Raw genomic sequence first — 19,550 nt, 5'->3', positions numbered from 1 at the left:
ACAAAGAGAAGCAGGGACCTTTTATTTCAGATCCAGAATGAATATTCAAAAGGGAGAGGTGGGTATTCGTTGGTGCAGACTCAGGTGGAAAACATGCTTCCACGTATGCTGCAGGTGATGGTAATAAGGCCTAAGCTCCTCCTGGACAGACCTTAGCATTAAAAGTAAGGCAAAGGTCAAAGGCGTAGCTCTTGTGGTGAGGCTTGGGCTGGTTCTGGGTGGTTGGTGATTGCATCTCCTTAACAGAACGAGAGGAAAAAGAACAATTTGGAGAAACAGTTAAATGCTCCCAAACGCACCCTTGAGTTCCCGGGGCAATTAGTCGGTGACGGTATCCCCGTGTTTTTCAGCGGTCAAATGCTTCTTCGGAGGTGGGACAGTGTGGGCCTCGCTAGAACAGGCATTGCTCTGCTGCCAATCACCTATGGGAGCTTGGCCAACTCACTGAACCTCAGTCAACATCAGCTTCCACATGTGCAAAATGGGGATAATAATCCCTTTTTGTAAGAATTAAACAAGACGATGAATAACAAGCCCTTCACTTTGTGCAGAAACGTAGGTATTGCTTAGTAAGTAAAAACCTTTCACTGAGAAAGACACACAGGCTAGTAGTTAACAGCAGAGATGCTGGCCCAGCCTGCCTGGTTTGCCTCCTGGCTCGGCTGCTGCACCAGCTGATCTTGAGCAGGTTATCTGGCCTGCCTGTGCCTCAGTTTTCCTATCTATAAAAGGAAGATAATAAATGAACCTATTCTATAGGGTTTTTTTGAAGATTGAAAGAGTTAACATTTGTAAAGTGGTTGGAACTGGGCATGGCACTTAGGAAGCCAATAAGGTTTGGTGAAATAAAGTAAAAGAAGCATGAACTATCTGCCTGCCACAGGAGAGTTTTCTGAAAAAGGGTGTTGAAACTGCTGCAACTCTTTGTGAGGCGAATGAGCTGCACTTAAGGAAGGACCCAAGAGAAGTCTCTGTCATCACTTTTGCAAACTCTGAGGGATCTGTGATATAATGCAAAGAACTGTGGGGCTGAGCTTCTGGCTCAGGCCTCAGGGCTCAGGATGGGTTCTCCCAAATCCCGAAAAATAATGCAGCTACTGGGAAACTCTTTTCAGTGTGGAGAAAGATGGGGACTTCTCAGCCATCTACCTCAGCAGGAGAAGCTGGTGTCACCTCTCGACTGCCCTGCAGGGACCCTGGGGCTCTTCCCAGTGCCTGCTTAGTTGATGGATGGAACCAGCTCTCGCTTGTCGAGAAGCTACTTGTTGCAAGTGCTCTACAAACAGCTGGTGGAGGCTGGGAAAAGGGCAGGGAAATGCTATAGCAACCTGGAAAAATGGCAACCATATTATAAAATAGAGCAACAACTGGCATACTCTGTCTCCTTGCCGGCAGTAACTTGGAAAATAGGAAAGGTCTTTGTGGACCTGATAAATTGATTTCTAGGCAGAAAGTTGACAGTGCGAGTGGGGTTTTTGGTTTCTCTTGGAGGCCTGTGATCAAATAAGGCAAGAGAGAGAGGGAAGGGACTGTATGGTTTGTAAGCACAATTAAAAGGGAATATGAAGGAGACTGGACCTGCTGGGTTGGAAAATAAAACTTTTTCCTATTCCTAGTCTCCCCAATCCTTAAAAGGTTCTAAAGAAGAAGAGGCCTGAGGCCGAAAATCAAATCAAAGGTGTGGCTGTAAAACTCCTTTTAAGACCTCTGAATCATTTAAACCAGTGCCCAGTGTGCCCCTCAGTTAGACAAAAGAGTCTCTGAGAATTTTAAGGGCGTGGCCTCACAGAAGCTTAATCCAAAATAGCTATGAAAAAAATTTAAAGAAACAGGCATGTCTAGAAAAGATCTGCATGTGTGGCATTTTAGACTATGATCTAATACAAAAAAAGTCCACAAAGTTTTCAAATAAATTGTGCCATCCAAAAGGCCGTCAGCTTGGACTAAAAGGGACTGAGATTGCTTAAACTGCAAAAACGCCTCTGCGTCCCCAACTTTCTACAGGTAGGAAGCAGGTTGAGAAATCTACATAGCTGTAAACATGGGCCATTTCTCATGGAAAAGGAAGAATCTCTCAAAAAGAGTAACCAAGAGCTAAGAATGGAGAACAATTTCTCCACGGAGAACCATGGATGGAGAGCTACTCCCAGGAAGCCGAACCAGGACTCAATCAAGGAATATACCTGCCCCTGAGTACATGACCTGGGCAACACGTGCCTGGCTGGAGTTTAGAATTTCTATGGATATGTGACCACTCTGTGTCTCTTATTCTTTCCTTTTACAAATAGTAGTAATTAGTACAGATATCCTATCACTGTGATACTGTCGTATGTTGGGTGAGGCAAACAACTCGTCCTTTTAGTTCATAGGTCTCCAGATTCAAAGGAGCTGCATCCAAGAAGACGAGATTGTAGATCGCAAGATGCTGGACTCACAGCCTAATGGCATGATTAGATGAGACTTTTGGGGGTTTTCAGAGGGAGTGTGTTTTGTATGTGGAAGGGACATGAAATTGTTAGGACTTCAGAAAAGATTGTGATTGATTATTAAGTAACGGCCTCTAATTTGTTCATGCTTCTCTTTATCAAAACCCTTGGGTAACCCCTCACACTGCCTCTGGGTTTCATTGTGTGACTTGCTTTGGCCAATGATAAAATAGTTAATATCATACAAGCAGTCTTGACAACTGCTCGTGCACTGGGGCTTTATCCCTCTTGCTGCTCTTGGATCTCTGCTGCCATATGAAGAATTCTTGGCTGGCCTGCTGGATGATGTGAGAGACCCTGTTGCCTCTGTTATCCCAGTTGACAATTTGCCAACTTCTGAACTTTGAGTGAGGCTATTCTAGGTCATCCAGCCTCCAGCTCATCCCCTCTCAACCTCCCCCCAGTCACAGACATGTGAGAAAACCTAGCAGAAGCTGGTGCAAAAAGAATTGCCAAAGGGCTGGCCTGGTGGCATAGTGGTTAAGTTCACACGCTCTGCTTTGACGGCCTAGGGTCCGCCAGTTTGGATCCTGGATGTGGACCTATACACCGCTCATCAAGCCATGCTGTGGCAGCGTCCCACATAGAGGAACTAGAAGGACTTACAGCTAGGATATACAACTATGCACTGGGGCTTTGGAGAGGAAACAGAAGAAAGAGGAAGATTGGCAACAGATGTTAGCTCAGGGCCAAATTAAAAAAAAAAAACCCGCCAGACTGACCTACAGAACCCTAAGTCCATAGTTGTTTGTTTTAAGCCACTACATTTTGAAGCGGTTTGTTATGCAGCAATGGCAAACATACACCAAGTGGATTTTGACAAGGCATATCTAAGGCTAAATAAAATATTGAATGAGTAGCATAGTTCATTCTGAAGAACTGTGAAGGCCTCTGCAGGAACTTATACTAATTTAGGTGGAATTTGCTGACCATCATTGAGCATAACACAAGATAATAAACTTCCTTTTTCTGTTGCCACTTCCAGGGCTTAAAAACTACTGCTAGGACAGCAATGAAATCATCGTAGCACTGGTCAAGGATTCATTCCCCCATTTATGGATTGATTTATTAATTCTAATTCAAAATGAATTCATTAACTCATTTATCATTTATTAATTCAATTTATTAATAATTAATAAAAATATTTTGTTTCCTTTTGTGCTATGTCCTGAGCACACAATAGTGTAAAGACAAACACAGTTTCCAGGAAACTGCCTTGGAGGAGTACACACAGAGGTGAGAGGAATGACAAACTTGCTAGGTAATGCAGGCCATGTGGTTTTACAGGCAACAACATTTGACAATAGCCAATGGGGGGGGGCAGCTCTGGAGAGAGAGAATGAGTTTCTGAGAAGTGGGTAATATTTAGTGTGGGAAAATAATTTAAAGATTAAAAATAAATGTTACCTTATTAATACCACAAGTGGTAAAGCAAGTCAGATCAGAGAGAGGGAGATAAAAGTTGATTATGTTGACTAAATGGGAACCATACAGTAAATACTTTTTGATAATCTATTCTTTTCAATAAATAATATATTTTCCTATGTGATTAAATGTTACTATGAAACGGGATTTTTAATTGATATATTATGTCCGTAATATAAATGTGCTATATTTCACAAATCCCTTATTGTTAGACATTTTTTCAAAAATTTTTGATATTATAAGTAATATTAAGACAAAGATCTTTTTTTATTTATAATTTTTTTAAATTTAACTGAAGCTATATTAGCATAAACACTTTATACAAGATCCTTTTTCTCATTATTTTCTTAGAGTTTTCTGGATTTATGCTCTTTTAAAAATCATTGAATGTCTATTACAAAATTGTCCTTCAAAAAAATTGTATCAATTTATACTTTCAACATCATTTTCTATTTATATTATATTAGTGGCCTAGTTCCTTAAGTGAAATTCATTTAGTTACTTTCTTCATAAAAACATTGCCATGTTCTGCTGAAAAGAGTTTACTACGTAAAACAAATGCTGTCAATTGAGTCTCAAAAGAATTCATTTCAATGAAAACCTAATATGTACCTGCTATGTGCCAGACATTGATACAATTATTATATCATAGTTAAACAGGAGTAGGGAAATGCAGAAAGTGACAGAAGTGACCAAGATTACACAGAACATATACCTCAGGGATACTTCCTGAGGAAAGTAATAATAGTATTGGAAAAGTTTTTGAATCAAGAGCCAGGAGTCATCTTAGTTTGACTCTTAGTTCTGCCAGTGGTCATTGTAATTGTCAATAATAAGTAACACTTATTGGTGTTACTACAATATGCCAAATAATATGTTAACTCTTTTAAGATGTACTGTCTCATTTAAATTTTACAGCTATCCTAAGTACCACTATTATTCCAGTTTTATAAATGAGAAGGTTGACATTCCAAAAAGGAATGTTAATTGCTCTAGGTCTCAGAGGTAATAAGTTGCAGGGTCCCCATTAAAATCCAGTTCTGTGTGACTCAGCCACGGCGTTTGTCTACTCGCCACACTGCTAACTGACTGACTTTGGGCAAATCACTTACTCTTTTCAGGGGCCAGTTTACTCACACCTCAAACAAGGAATTCAAACTAATTTACCTCTAAATTCCTTACATTTCTAACATTTTATGATTTAAACATTCCGTCTTACCCATAGTATCTACTTAGTAAATATAGCTTGAAAAATCCTGACCAAACACTGCAGTAGGTTTGGAACCCTCCCTTCAGATAGAAACTTTCCAACTATAAATCCCTATCGTCTTTTCAGTATAAGGTAACTGTGTTTTGACTTTCAGATCTCAGATCCAGTATTCTCCACACCTTATTTCCGATTTCTACCTCTCTGCTTTTAAAAGAAAAAAAAGGAAAAAGAAAATATATCTTTTGAGGAGAGAAGAAGATACTTAAAAATGCACTACTTCCAATTCTACCACAGCAGGTGTTGTAAACTTACATATCGACTGGGAAATCTCTTTTAAAAATAAATGCATGAAGTGGCCCAGATGTAAAAGAACTCTGTCTTGCTAAGTTGGTTATATTGCCATCATGGATGATGCCTACCTAGCTCCATTGTTTTATAAAGTACCATGTAGAGAACTTCTAGGTAACATGGCAAATCAATCACACACACTTGTCTCCTTTCTATCCCAAAACTCAATAAAATGACAACAAAAGTAGATATAAACCATAAGGGCAAAGAGAATGGAAAAGGAAATATGAAAGGATGAGACATTTCAACACATTTTTGTAACCATGAAAATTGATGTAAAAGTGGTAACTGCCTTGGCAGAGTAGAGGAAGCTACAGGCTACAGCGTACACAGAGGGAGAGAACTATGAGAAGTAAGCTGATTCACTTTGCAGAACTCTGGGAAGACTGAGACTTGGAGGCTGCTGGTATCACAAATGTGTGTGTGTGTGTGTGTGTGTGTGTGTGTGTGTGTATAGTGTGGGAAGTGGGGGCAAGGTGTTTGACAAGTGGCACTGGCATAGGGGCAACTGATTGAAATTCCTTAAACAGCAATACTGATCCCCTAGTTTCTCTCCCCACCTAGCCAGACAACTTCCTTCTATGCAGAAGATCAAAGGGATATTTTCTAGATAAATTGTACCAGAGAAACTCTGAGTTTGGAGACAAAAGCAAACAAACAAAAAATAGTAAAGGGTAGAGGCAAAGTACAGGTCTAAAAAGTTTGGGGGTGAGTGTTTCTCTTCTGGCTCTTGCTCATTACTTGTCTCACTGAGAACAGCTAGGAAAGCTATATAAACATTTTTAAAAGATCTATTTGAAGATATGATAGAGCTCACAAGACAATCAAGATTTAAGGGACCATGATCTCTGACAGAAGAAATGTGCAGAGTGGTTAGACTAACATGCAGTGTTGATATCCTCTTCAATTTATAAAGGACAACCAGGAAGCTGTGGTTTTATAAGGCTGAAGAGACAAAATTTAAGTTTGGAGTCTGCCAAGATATGGGATTTTATATAACTCTCAAGGCCCCTCAAGGGCTATATCCTAAGAGTAAGGGCAAACTTGAAACAGATCAGTCTCTTAAAGACTGCAACTTAGCTTCAAATACTTGACCATATTAAAAAGTTTTTTTCCAAGCCAAATTGTCTGCCAGAAGCAAATGTAAATAATTCTGGAAGAAAATAGCATTATCAAGAGCCTGAAATTTTTTCTCTGTTTCAAACACAATGTCTGGGATTAATTTCTTTTAAAAAAAGGCATATCAGAAAACAAAAACAAATGACCAAAAACAGGAGGGAAGAAAAATAGAAAATAAAGACATCCACAAGAAATCCAGATATTGGAGTTACTAGTCAGAGACTCTGAAATGACTATGATTAATATGTTGTAGAAAAGAAAAACGTTAAAAACTCAGCAGACAAATGGAATTTATAAAAATAAATTAAATGAATATTTTATATCTGAATAATACAAAAACTAAAGGAAGATAGCAATATATGGGTTTAAGAGATGAGAAAACAGAGTCGAAGAAAGGATTAATGAACTGGAAGATGGTTAAAAAACATATGGAGAAAATAAGGATGATAATTACAGGAAAAGACGTAAAGAAGTAATAGGAGTAGTCAAAAGATATATCAATTGTGTAACTGTAGTCTCAGTAGAAGAGAGATACTATAGAACAGAAGCAATATTAAAAGAAATAATTGCCAGAATTTTATAGAATTGCTGAAAGATATCAAGCCACAGATTCAAGAATCTCTATAAACCCCAACATGATACATAGCGAGAACCACACCTAGACACATCATAGTAAAAATTGCTGAAAATAACAAAACAGAAAACACACCACACAAACACGCAAAGATAAAATCCAAAGAGAAAGACTCATTAACATCAAAGGAGTAACAATAAGGCTTACAATTGACATCTTAACAGGAATATGGAAGCTAGAAGACAATAGGACATCTTTGATATATTGAAAGAAAATAACCGTGTACCTAGAATTCTGTACCTAGCAAAATGTATTTCAAAACTGAAGGCAAAATAAATATATATTCAGACAAACAAAAGTAGAGATAATTCATCATCAGGAGATCTGTATTAAAAGAAATTCTGATAGAATTCTTTTGGTAAAAGGAAATATGTAATACTACAGAGAAGCCAGAAAACGCAGAAAGGAATGGGAAGTATAAACAATGAGGAGGCTAAGTGAATATTTGCTCTATAAAAATATTAAATAATGTCTTTTGAGTTTTGAAATATGTTTGCTATTTAAAATATTGAAATAGATGGGAATAAGGGAAAACAAAAGGCAGGAGGAAATAAATTAAACTAACTGAAAAGTGTCTGTTGTAATATCAGGGTAACCACTAAATGAATAATAAAAGAATCTATAGCTAGCAAGATTATAAGGGGGTTTAAATAAATAATGAAAATACTTTAATCAAAAAGAAGATAAGAAAAGAGAAATAAGGAACATAGAACAAGGCAGGTCAAATAGAAGACAAAAATAAGATAGATTTAAAAACAAGTGTATCTGTAATTAAATGAAGTGTACAAAGATAAAATACTCAAAGAACAATGATTGCCTAGATAAAAAAAATTATGTGCAACTGACAAGAAACTTATTGAATCGAAGAATAGAGAAAGATTAAAAGTAAAAGGACAGAAAAAGATGCAGACACTGACTGAAGAAAAGGTGCTGTGGTTATACTGATATTAAACAAAGTATACTTGAAGGCAGGATTCATTACTGGCGATAGAATAGAACATTTCCTAGGTAATGTATTGGGTTTATCTACCAGAAATATATAATTATAGACTAGTATGATACTAATAATACTGCATCAAAATATATAAAGCAAAATCGATTGAACTAAAGGGATATATAAACATTGATAATCATAGTGGGAGAGTCTAACACACTTATTTCGAGATCCATTAGAACAGCAGATAGAATATCAGTAAAGACATAAAAGACCTGAACTCAACAACTTTGATTGACATATATAGAAAATTATACCCGTAACTGAGAATTACATGTTCTTTTCAAGTAGACATATGACATTTACTAAAATTTACCATTTTCTATGCCGAAAAGCAAGTTTCATGAACTTCAAAGGATTAATATCATTTAGAGTAAATTTTCTCATCTTGGTAGAGTTAACTAGAAATCAGCAACAAATCCCCCAAAGTTTGGAAATTAAGGAAAATACGTTTTAATAACCCAAGGAACTAACCCCAAAAAATCACAATTAGCGAAAAATATTAAATGAATGATAAAATTATAATATATCAAACAGCATGGGATATAGGTCAAGCCATGTCTAAGTGAAAACATATAATTTAAGTATTCATCTCAAGAAATTAGAAAAGAACAGAAAATTAAACTCAAAGAAAGTAGGAAGAATGAAATAATAAAAATAAAAACAGATAATTAAAAAGAAAAGAAATATTCAATAGAGAGAATTCATGAGACTAAAAGTTTGTTCTTCAAAAAGACTATAAAATTATAAGCAACTAGAAAAACAGTTCAAGAAAATAAGAAAGAAGGCATAGATTGTCAACAACAGGGATAAAAAAAGATAACAGGGGCCAGCTCCAGTGGCCTAATGGTTAAGCTCAGTGTGTTCCGCTTCAGTGGCCCAAGTTTGGTTCCCAGGCATAAGCCTACATCACTCATCAGTAGCCATGTTGTGTGGTGGCTCACATACAAAAAGAGGAAGATTGGCAACAGATGTTAGCTCAGGCTGAATCTTGCTTGCTGAAAAAAAAAGAGAGAGAGAGAGAAAGCTAACACCACAAATTCTGCAGATATTATAAAGATGATAAAAGAATATTTGGACAACTTCAAGGCAATACATTTGAAAATGTAAATGAAAGGAATGAAATTTTTGAAAAACACAATTTATCAAAACACCCACAAGGAGAAACATAAAATCTAAATAGCCCTATATACATTTAAGAAATTGAATTTATCATTTAAAACCATCACACAAAGAAAATTCAAAGCCCAGATGGTTTTACTTGTGATTTTTCCCAAATATTTAAGGGATAAAAATATATCAGTCTTACACAAAATCTTTCAGAGAACAGAAAAGGAAAGAATACTTTCCACCTCATTTTACTAGGCTAGAATAATCCTAAAAACAAAATCTGACAAAGATACTAGAAGAAAGCAAAATTATAGAACAATATCTCTTATCAACATAGAAGCAAAAATTCCAAACTAATTGTTATTAAATAAAATCCAGCCATATATGAAAAGGTGATGTATCATAATCAAGTGGAATTTATTCCAAGAATGAAAGATTGAATTAACATTAAGAAATTTAACGAATATATTCACCACATTAACTGACTAAGGAAGAAAAACTATATGGTTATCTCAACAAATGCAGGAAAAGCACTTGGCAAAGTCAGCAGCTATTTTGGTAAAAATGCTCAGCAGACAAGGTCTATATACAAAAATCAACTGTATTTCTACATACAAGCAATAAAATATTAGAAAATGAAAATGTAAAAATACTTTTACAATAGTACACAAATATAAATAAAACACCAATAAAAAGCCTAACAAAAGATCTGCACAATGTCTGTAAAGAAAAATACATGTTGCTGAGAGAAATTAAAGAAGATCTTTAAAAAAGACAAGAGGGATGTACCATCATGGGTTGGAATATTCAAGAACGCAAAATGTCAAGTCTCCCCTAAATTGACCAATAAAATTCAGTGAAATCCCACCCAATATTTCTGTAGTTCTTTTTCTACACCTTGAAAAACTAATTCTAAAATTTATATGGAAATGCAAAGGATAAAGAATCATCAAGATCAGAGGTCAGCAAACTCTTTTTGTGAAGGGTCAGTTATCAATTCTCTTAGGCTTTGTGGGCAGGACTGTCCCTATTGCAGCGACTCAACCCTGCCATTGTAGCCAGAGAGCAGTCACGAACAACGTGGAAATGAGAGGGAATGGCTGTTTTCCAACAAAGTTTTATTTACAAGATCAGTTGTTGGTCCCGTTGGCCATAGTTTGCCAATTCCTGGTCCAAATACTCTTGAAAAAGTAGAAGAAAGTTGGCTGACTTAAACTACAGGTTATTAAGACATGAAAATTACAGTATGTTGACTGTGTGGTCTTGATATAAAATAGACCAATGGGATAAAAGTCCACAAACCAACCCACACAAATATGGACTCCTGGTTTACGAGAAAGGTAGCATTGCAGGGCCCATAGACAGCCTTTTTCACTTAATTAATCCAATCCAAATGAGTGAAATGTTTTTAAATGTTGCTTCCAAGTCTAATTGGCCTATGATAACGTACGAAGAATGAAAAGCCCACAGTGGCTGTGTGACTGAAGGTCTGGTTTCTGTGGTTTGCCTGCAGTAAGCAGGAGAGCCTGAAAATGATTAGCCTTAATCCCCCAAGGGAAGCATCAGTATAGCTCTTCTGAGCAGCCAAATCACTTAGGGTTAAACAGCAGCAACATTTTGTGGTAAGTAATACGATTTTTCGTGTGCATGTGATATGAAAGACTTGCCTGCCTTATATGTACATGTTTGAGTGTTAAGGACTCTGTTCAAGTCATTTGTGTGTTGCCTGGCATACAGATGATGTATTAGTTAGGACGTTGGTTCAGCCATTGTAGCAGTCGAAATTAAAAATGACTTAAACAAAGTACAACACTCATTTCTCCCACGTAAAATTCTAAGCTGAGACATGCTCCAAGGGTTGGATAGTTCTGTGAAGGCTTCTAGATATCAGGTTCCTTCTGTCTGGTCGCTCTGTGGTTCTCTGGGGCATGTGTCTCAAATATAATGTGCATCTGGGGCTCCTGTTCAAGCACAGATTGAGATTCAGCACCTCTGGGGATGGGACTCAAGCTGACACATTTCTAAGGAGCTCTCCAGTGATGCCACTGTGCTGCTTTAGAGACCACACTGAGAGTATCAAGATCCACACATCAAAACTACACTTCTGAATGCCCTCCACCTGGAAATTATATTAGTTTACTACGGCTGCTATTACAAATAACCACAAACTTTGTGGCTTAAAACAACAGGAATTTATTCTCTCATAATTCTGGAGGCCGTAAGTCCAAAATGACTATCACTAGGCTGGAATCCAGGTGTCAGCAGGTCCACATTCCCTCCCTCCAGAGGTTCTAAGGGAGAATCCATTCCTTGACTCTTCCAGCATCTGCTGGCTACTTGTATTCTGTGGCACAGAAGGAGCCAGCTCTGCTGACACCTTGATTTAAGACCCTTAAGGCTTATTTCAGACTTCTGACCTCCAGAACGCTAAGAGAATAAATTTGTGCTGCTTTAAGCCATTGAGTTTGTGGTAACTTGTTACAGCAGCAATAGGAAACTAATACAGCAGTAAACCCCAGCTACATGATTAGGATTTATGGACAGATAGACCTGGGCAGTAGCTGACATAGCACCTCAGGACAGAACCAACATAGGCGCCCACATCCATGCATACACTAGGGACGGGTCATAGCAGGCCTGTGGCGGCCCTGGCCTGTGGCTCACATCTGTTCAGCTGCAGATCTGAGTCTGAAAGCAATGTGGAGTCCAGTGTCAGCACTGCGCACTGGGTCCTGGGGGCAGTGGTGGAGTGTGAGTGGAGGGAGATGGAGGGGATAAGTCAAGTCCGGTGGCCATCATGGGGCGAGGGAGTCAGAGTGGTGTCAGACTAACGGAGAGAAAGATTTGAGAACTGTCAAAGCAGTTCTTGTCTCAGAGTTGGCCTGGTACCTGGGGTGGGTCTGGGCCCTGCAATGAGAATGTCAATAGATCTAAGAAAGACGACCTGCCATGTAAGACAGGTGCTGGCTGGCTGTTATAAGAGTTCAGGGAGGTTGTCGCAGCAAGTTTTAAAAAGTTAAGAGATACTGCTTTTCATAAATCTTGGGATTAGGATTTATAAGTGTTCTGTGAAGATCATTTTCCTTGACCTGAGGGAACTGTGGTTTTTGTCTTTGATTCTAAATTTGAAATTTAGAACATAACATTATGCCTAAAAGCTCTTCATAAAATATAGTAAAAGGGTGGCAATATGTTGACTTTCGCATGATAAGGCAATTATAAACTCCGGAAAGAAAGGCCTATGTTTGCTTTATATTCTCCCCAAGCCTGTGTGCCTAACATACAATAATAGCTCTCTCAACATCATCATCACCACCGTGTACTGAATGTTTATCATGTGCAAGTTTTGTACAAAGAATTTTTAATATGTTATTTTATTTGATCTGTACAAAAACCATAAGAGAAGATATTGTCTACATTTTGCACATGAAGATCCAGATTTAGATAAATTATTGATTTATCCAAATTACACAGCTACTAAATGGGTCTAGGTAACTCCAAAGGCCAACATTTTTAACTGTGAGAATACATTGCCTTAATTTTATTTTAACCATCTTAACCATTTCTAAGCGTACACTTCAGAATTAAGTACATTTGCACTGTTGTGCAATCTCAACTCTTTTTCTCTTGCAAAACTGAAACTATACACTCCTTAAAGAACTCCTCATTTTCCCTATCCCCAAGCCCCTGGCAACCACCCTTCTATGTTCTGTCTATGAATTTGACTACTCTAGGCAACTCATACAAGTGGAATCATACAGTGTTTGTCTTATTATGACTAGTTTATTTCACTTAGAATAATATCCTCAAGGTTCATCCATGTCATGGCATGTGTCAGAGTTTCCTTCCTTTTTAAGACTGATTAATACTCCACTATATATCATATATATACATGTATACCACATTTTGTTTATTTATTCATCCATTTGTGGAACCTTAGATTGCTTCGGCTTTTTGGCTATTGTGAATAATGCTCTTATGAACATGAGTGTACAGCTATGTCTTTGAGACCCTTGATTTCAGTTCTTTTAGGTATACACCTAGAAGTGGAATTGCTGGATCATACGGTAATTTTATTTTTAATTTTTTGAGGACCTACCATATGGTTTTCCATAGTGGCTGTACCATTTTACATTCCCACCAACAGTGCACAAGGGTTCAAATTTCTCCTTATCCTTGTCAACACATTTCCTGTTTTTTTCTCTTGTTTTGTTTTTGGTAGTAGCCATGCTAATGAGAGTGAGGTGGTACCTCATTGTGGTTCGATTTGTATTTCCCTAATGATTAGTGACGTGGAGCACCTTTTCATGGGCTTGGTGGTCATTTGTATGTCTTTGGAGAAATGTCTATTCAAATCTTTTGCCCATTTTTCAAAATTAATAAACTTTATTTTTTAGAGCTGTTTTAGGTTCACAGCAAAATTGAGTGAAAGGTGCAAGGAGTTCCTATATACTTTCTGCCCCCACATGAGCACATCCTCCCCCATTATCAACATCCCTCACCAGAGTGGTGCGTTTGTTACAACTGATGAACCTACACATCATTATCACCCAAAGTCCATAGTTTACATTGGAGTTCACTTGTTGTACATTCTATAGGTTTTGACAAATGTATAGTGATGTGACTCCACCATTGTAGCATGATCCCCCCTATTTTCACTGCCCTAAAATCCTCTGCGACCTGCCTGTTCATCCTCCCTCTCCCCTAACCCCTGGCAACCAGTAATCTTTTTACTGTCTCCATAGTTTTGGCAAAATATCAGTTTTTGAACTATTAGAGTAAAATATAAGTCAATCTATAAGTCAATCACCACTTCCTTGCAGCTATTATAGGACTGAAGACATACATTAATAAGGTGAGGTTGGGGGTCTGTGGCCCTGAAAGAGAGACAGTTTCACTGATCAATACCAGCATCAGAGACTTCCTCTCAACCTCGTTAACAATCTATTCTAGCTCAGAGTTTTCCACAATTGAGTGATCATAATCTCCCAGAGAAAATTTTGAATATACACATTCCTGGGACCAACTCCCAAAGATTCAGTAGTCTGAAGTGGAGCTCAGGAATCTGGCGGGGTTTTTTTCTTAAACTATATGTGCAAATAATTTGGAATCCTCTCTTCTAGCAAACTGAACTAAGTTTTAATTTTGGTTTTGAACGAGTAGAAACACATGTGCAAATCTGAGACCTAAGTTTCCCCTAGGGAAACACCCCAAAGAGCCATCACTTTTCTGACCTTCTAAAAGGACTTGCAAACTTTTGGAACAGTGGAAACATGGGCAGTCGCTGCTCAGAGAAATGCTGGTATTAACTGCTGGTTGAGTGGCTCTATAGAAAAATTTCTGAAAGAAACATTCACCCCTGTCTGTCCACAGCAAATGTTACTATTGGTGGATGGATTTCTGACCATGATGTCCTTAGTCTTATAGGAAAATACCACTGGCTCTTTCCACAGAATTGGTTTTGGATTCTAACAGCGTTGCCACCTTATTCTCACTCTTGTCTCCAGGCTCCTTTGGGTCACTTTGGACATTCAGTTATGCACTTCGGCTTCACCAGAGTACTGGAGGCAAATCAGCAAACATAACATTAACATGATGAAGAACAATGAATGAGAGCATCAGATTGGATATCAGGAGACCTGAGTTTTCTTGTCCCAGCTCTGTCACTTATCACTTCTGTAACTTCTTTTTTTTTTTTTTAAAGATTTTATTTTTTCCTTTTTCTCCCCAAAGCCCCCCGGTACATAGTTGTATATTCTTCCTTGTGGGTTCTTCTAGTTGTAGTATGTGGGACGCTGCCTCAGCATGGTTTGATGAGCAGTGCCATGTCCGCGCCCAGGATTCGAACCAATGAAACACTGGGCCGCCTGCAGCGGAGCGTGCAAACTTAACCGCTCGGCCACGGGGCCAGCCCCACACTTCTGTAACCTCTGTCTCTAGGCTTCAGTTTCCTCGTCGGAGGAATGGACAACACTTTGCCTGACCTACTTCCCAGAGCTGTGGTAAGGCCCAAGGGAATATGGAGTGCATGTAAATGTTGCTTCTTCACCTGGGTAACTCTACCTTCTTCTTTAGGTCTCAGCTTCACCTCCTCAAGAGTGTCTTTTGTGATCCCCTCAGACTAGGTTAATTGCCCCTCCTGTGTGCCTGCATAGTATTTCTTGTTGGACTCTGTTACACTGTTCACACAACAGTGAAATAGTCTACTGCTCTGTCTCCCTCCCTAGATCAAAAACTTCATGAGAGCAAGAGCTTGTGTTGTTGTTTAATCACTCCTTCATCCCAGGTTCCTACCATGTGGTGGATACTTAATAAATATTTGTGAAAGGAATTACCAAAGCACCATACGAAATTAAGTAGCATTAATATAGGTACAACGCGGCTTCCCTGCATTGTCCTGGAAACTCATTAGCCATTGCTTAAATAAGCTCTTTGTGGTAATTACTCTGAAACGTGGTTGTGTAGATTTGCCCATGGAAAAATCACCTCCACCACAAATTAACCCTTCTACTTAAAATATCTCCCCTTTGACTTTTGACTTGGGTGCTATGATTGCTCTCCAATCACGCCTCTTAATTTGCATGACACGTGCTTTTGGGTTGGGAGGTGCTCCTGCCTTCCCTTATGCCTCAGGTCCCCTCTTCTGGATCCCCAAAGAGAACTTCCAGCATATGCCACATAGTCAACACTTTAAATAAGGCCATTCCATGTTGGTGAAAGCCTGTGTAGTCAATTTTACTTTTGCCTAGATGATGATAAACCTAGACTCTGCTAGTCCTGGCTCCTATCATTCTTTTACTCGATTTTCTCTGTTGGAGGTGAGGCAATGTCTATGTTCTGAAAAACTGCCCTGTCTTTGTTCCTCTTGACGACACAACAGGAAAAGTAGAGCACACTGGGTACTGCATGACTTTAAATAGAGATAGATCTTGATCCTAAGAACGCTGTGCATGTGACCCAGGAAACTGGTATTTATAAGGCCCAGGCCATGCATTTATGAGCATGAAGACTTAGGCCTGGAGGTATTTTCATTATAAATTCATGCAACTTTAATCTACCCAGTAGAGATCAACATTGGAAGTCTGAAATTAACTAATACATTCAGATAAGGTTGTTGGCAGGAACTCTTTCTGCCATGCAAAATAGCTCTTCAAAAGGTTTTTATTTCATACCAGGGTTTCTCCTATATTAAGGAGAATTATTGTACTTAAATCCTCCATTAGGTTGTTATTGATCTTGGTGAAACCAATTCCATCATGATAGTGTCTTTTGAGCTCATTTTTGCTAAGCAGAAAAATACTGCAATTAAAGAAAATAAAGTTTAGGAGTTTTCTGTACACCTAAACATAAATAAAGTATTTTAGCAAAAATTAAGCAAGTTTTATTAAATTAGAAAAAGATTTTTTTAACACAGTATGCTACAGCATTGTTATTATTATTGTTGTGATGATGATGATGCTTGTCAGATAATTTTCTACTATTCTATTGTGGAGCATGGTTTGTGAATAATTAAAAGAGGTTGTCTTCAATATCCACTTTAAAATATAAGATGAAGAAGCTACTTGTAATATTCCTCTGCTGAGATTCTTCAGACTTTTTGCCTTATGATAAATAGATTATCTGACAATAATGATCATCATTATGTGGCTTCCCTCCCCCTCCACCCCCAGTTTTATGGAGGTAAAATTGATATACAATAAGCTGCACATATTTAAAGTGTACAATTTGATAGGTTTTGACAACTTATATACACCCATGAACTCACACCGTCAACAGAATCAAGATAAATCAACATATCTATTACTCCCAAAAGTTTCTTCATCTCTCCCTCCCACATAATGTTGAATACAGATGGTAAAAGTGAATAACCTTGCCTTGTTCCTGACTTTAGGAGGAAACCATTTATTCAATCTTTCACCATTAATATTAGCTGTGGGTTTTTTTTTTGTAGATGTCTCTTATCAAGTTTAGGAAGTTGCTTTCCATTCCTAGTGTGCAAAGTTTATGTCAGAATAAATGTTGGATTTTTGTCAAATATTTTTTCTTCATCTGTTGGGTTGATATGTTAATGTGGTAAATTCCATTGAAGAATTTTCTAGTGTTAAACCAACCTTGCATTCCTGGAGTGAACTGCCACTTTATCATGATGTTTTAGCATTTTTATATATATTATTGAATTCAATTTGTTAATATTTTGTTAATAATGTTTGCATCTATATTCATGAGGGTACTGTCTTTATCTGGTTTTGGCATCAGAGTAATGCTGGCCTCCTAGAATGAGATGGTTTACACTCCTTCAATTTTCTGGAAGAATTTGCATAGAATTGGTATCATTTCTATCTTAGTTCTTTGGAAGAATCCAATTGTGATGCCTCTGGACTTGGTGTTTTCTTTGTGGGATTGTTTTTCACTATGAATAGATAGAGGAATATTCAGATTTTCTAGTTCTTCTTGATAGTTTGCTTCTACTTGGTAGTTTGCATCTTTTCTGGAATTTGCCCATTTCTTCTAAGTTGTAGAATCTTTTGGCAAAGTGTTGTTCGTAATATTACCATTTTCATATCTGTACAATCTGTAGAGGTGTTATCTCTCTTGTTCTGAATACTGGTAATTTGTGTCTTCTCTCTTTTATTTCCTGATCAGTCTGAATAGAAATTTATTAATTTTATTGCTCTCAAAGAACAAGCTTTCGATTTTTTTCTTCTCTTTCCTATTTCATTGATTTCTGCTCTGATATTTATTATTTTATTTATTATGCTTGCTTTGGGGATTATTTTAACTAATTTTTTAGTTTCTTAAGGTGGAAGCTGAGGCCATTCCTTTGATGCCTTTCTTATTTACTATTATAGAAATTTTAGTGCTATAAATTTCACTCTAGTTACTACTTTAGCTGCATCCCACAAATTTTGATATTTTGTGTTTTCATTCTCATTTAATTCAAAGTACTTCCTAATTTACCTTGTGATTTCTTCTTTGACCTATAGATTATTTAGAACTGTATTTCCTTTCCAGATATTTGGAGGATTTTCCAGTTAGTGACTACTAATCTCACTTCAGCTAGAAAACATATTCTGTATTACTTGAAAGCTTTTAAATATACCAAGACATTTTATGGCTGAGAATCTGGTCTATCTTGGTAAATGTTATGTGTACATTTGAAAATAATATGTATTTACTTTATTCAGTGGAATTTTCTATAAGTGTCAGGTCAAATTTGTTGATAGCATTGTTCAAGTCTTTGGTATCCTTGCTGATTTTTTGTCTACTTATTCTAATAATTATTGAAAGGAGAGTGTTGAAATAGACAACTCATTGTGGATTTATTTCTCTTTTCTGTTTTATCAGTTTTTGCTTCATTTTTTTTAGATGTATAAACATTTAGTATTATTATGAACTCTTCATGAACTGACCATCATTGTATTATTTTTTAAAAACTCTCTTCATCTCTGGTAATCTTTTTTGCTCAGAAATCTGCTTTGTCTGATATCAGTCTAGAAATTTCAGCTTTCTTTTAGTATTATCACAGTTTTTTTTTCACTATTCTTTTACTTTTAACTTATTTATGTCTTTATATATGAAGTGGGTTTCTCGTAGGCAGGATACAGTTCAGTCTTGCTTCTTTTGTTCAATCTGACAATCTCTGACATTAATAGAGATGTTTAAATTATTCACATTTAATATGAATTATTTATCTGGTTAAATTAAACTATGATTTTTCTATTTGTTCATCTGTGATTTGGCTTTTTTCACACTTTTTCTCCTTTGCTTTGGTTAATTTTTTTATGATTCCATTTTATTTCTTTTTTTGGAAATTAGTTGTAACTCTGTTGGATTATTTTAGTGAAAGCTTTCATGGTTACAGTATACATCTTTAACATTTCACAACTCATTTTCAAGTGATATTATACCACTTTACATATAAATACTACAAGAGTATACTTCCATTTCTCCTCTCCAGGTCTTTAAGCTATTGTTGTTATACATTTTACTTCTATATATGTCATAACCATGGAATTGATTGTTCTTATTTTTGCTTTAAACAGTTGATTTTGCTTTAAGGAGATTTAATAATAAGATTTTACCCACATAGTACCTTTTGTGATGCTCATCATTCTTTTGTGTAGATAGAAATTATATCTGGCATCATTTTTATTCTACTTGAAGGACTTGCTTTAACATTTCTTGTAGTGCAGGTCTGCTGGTATGAATTCTTTTACCTTTTGT

Source organism: Equus quagga, chromosome 18 (assembly GCF_021613505.1).
Source record: "Equus quagga isolate Etosha38 chromosome 18, UCLA_HA_Equagga_1.0, whole genome shotgun sequence".
In the NCBI taxonomy this organism is placed as follows: Eukaryota; Metazoa; Chordata; class Mammalia; order Perissodactyla; family Equidae; genus Equus; species Equus quagga.
The sequence above is the reverse complement of the archived record's forward strand: the minus strand, read 5'-3'. Positions refer to the sequence as shown.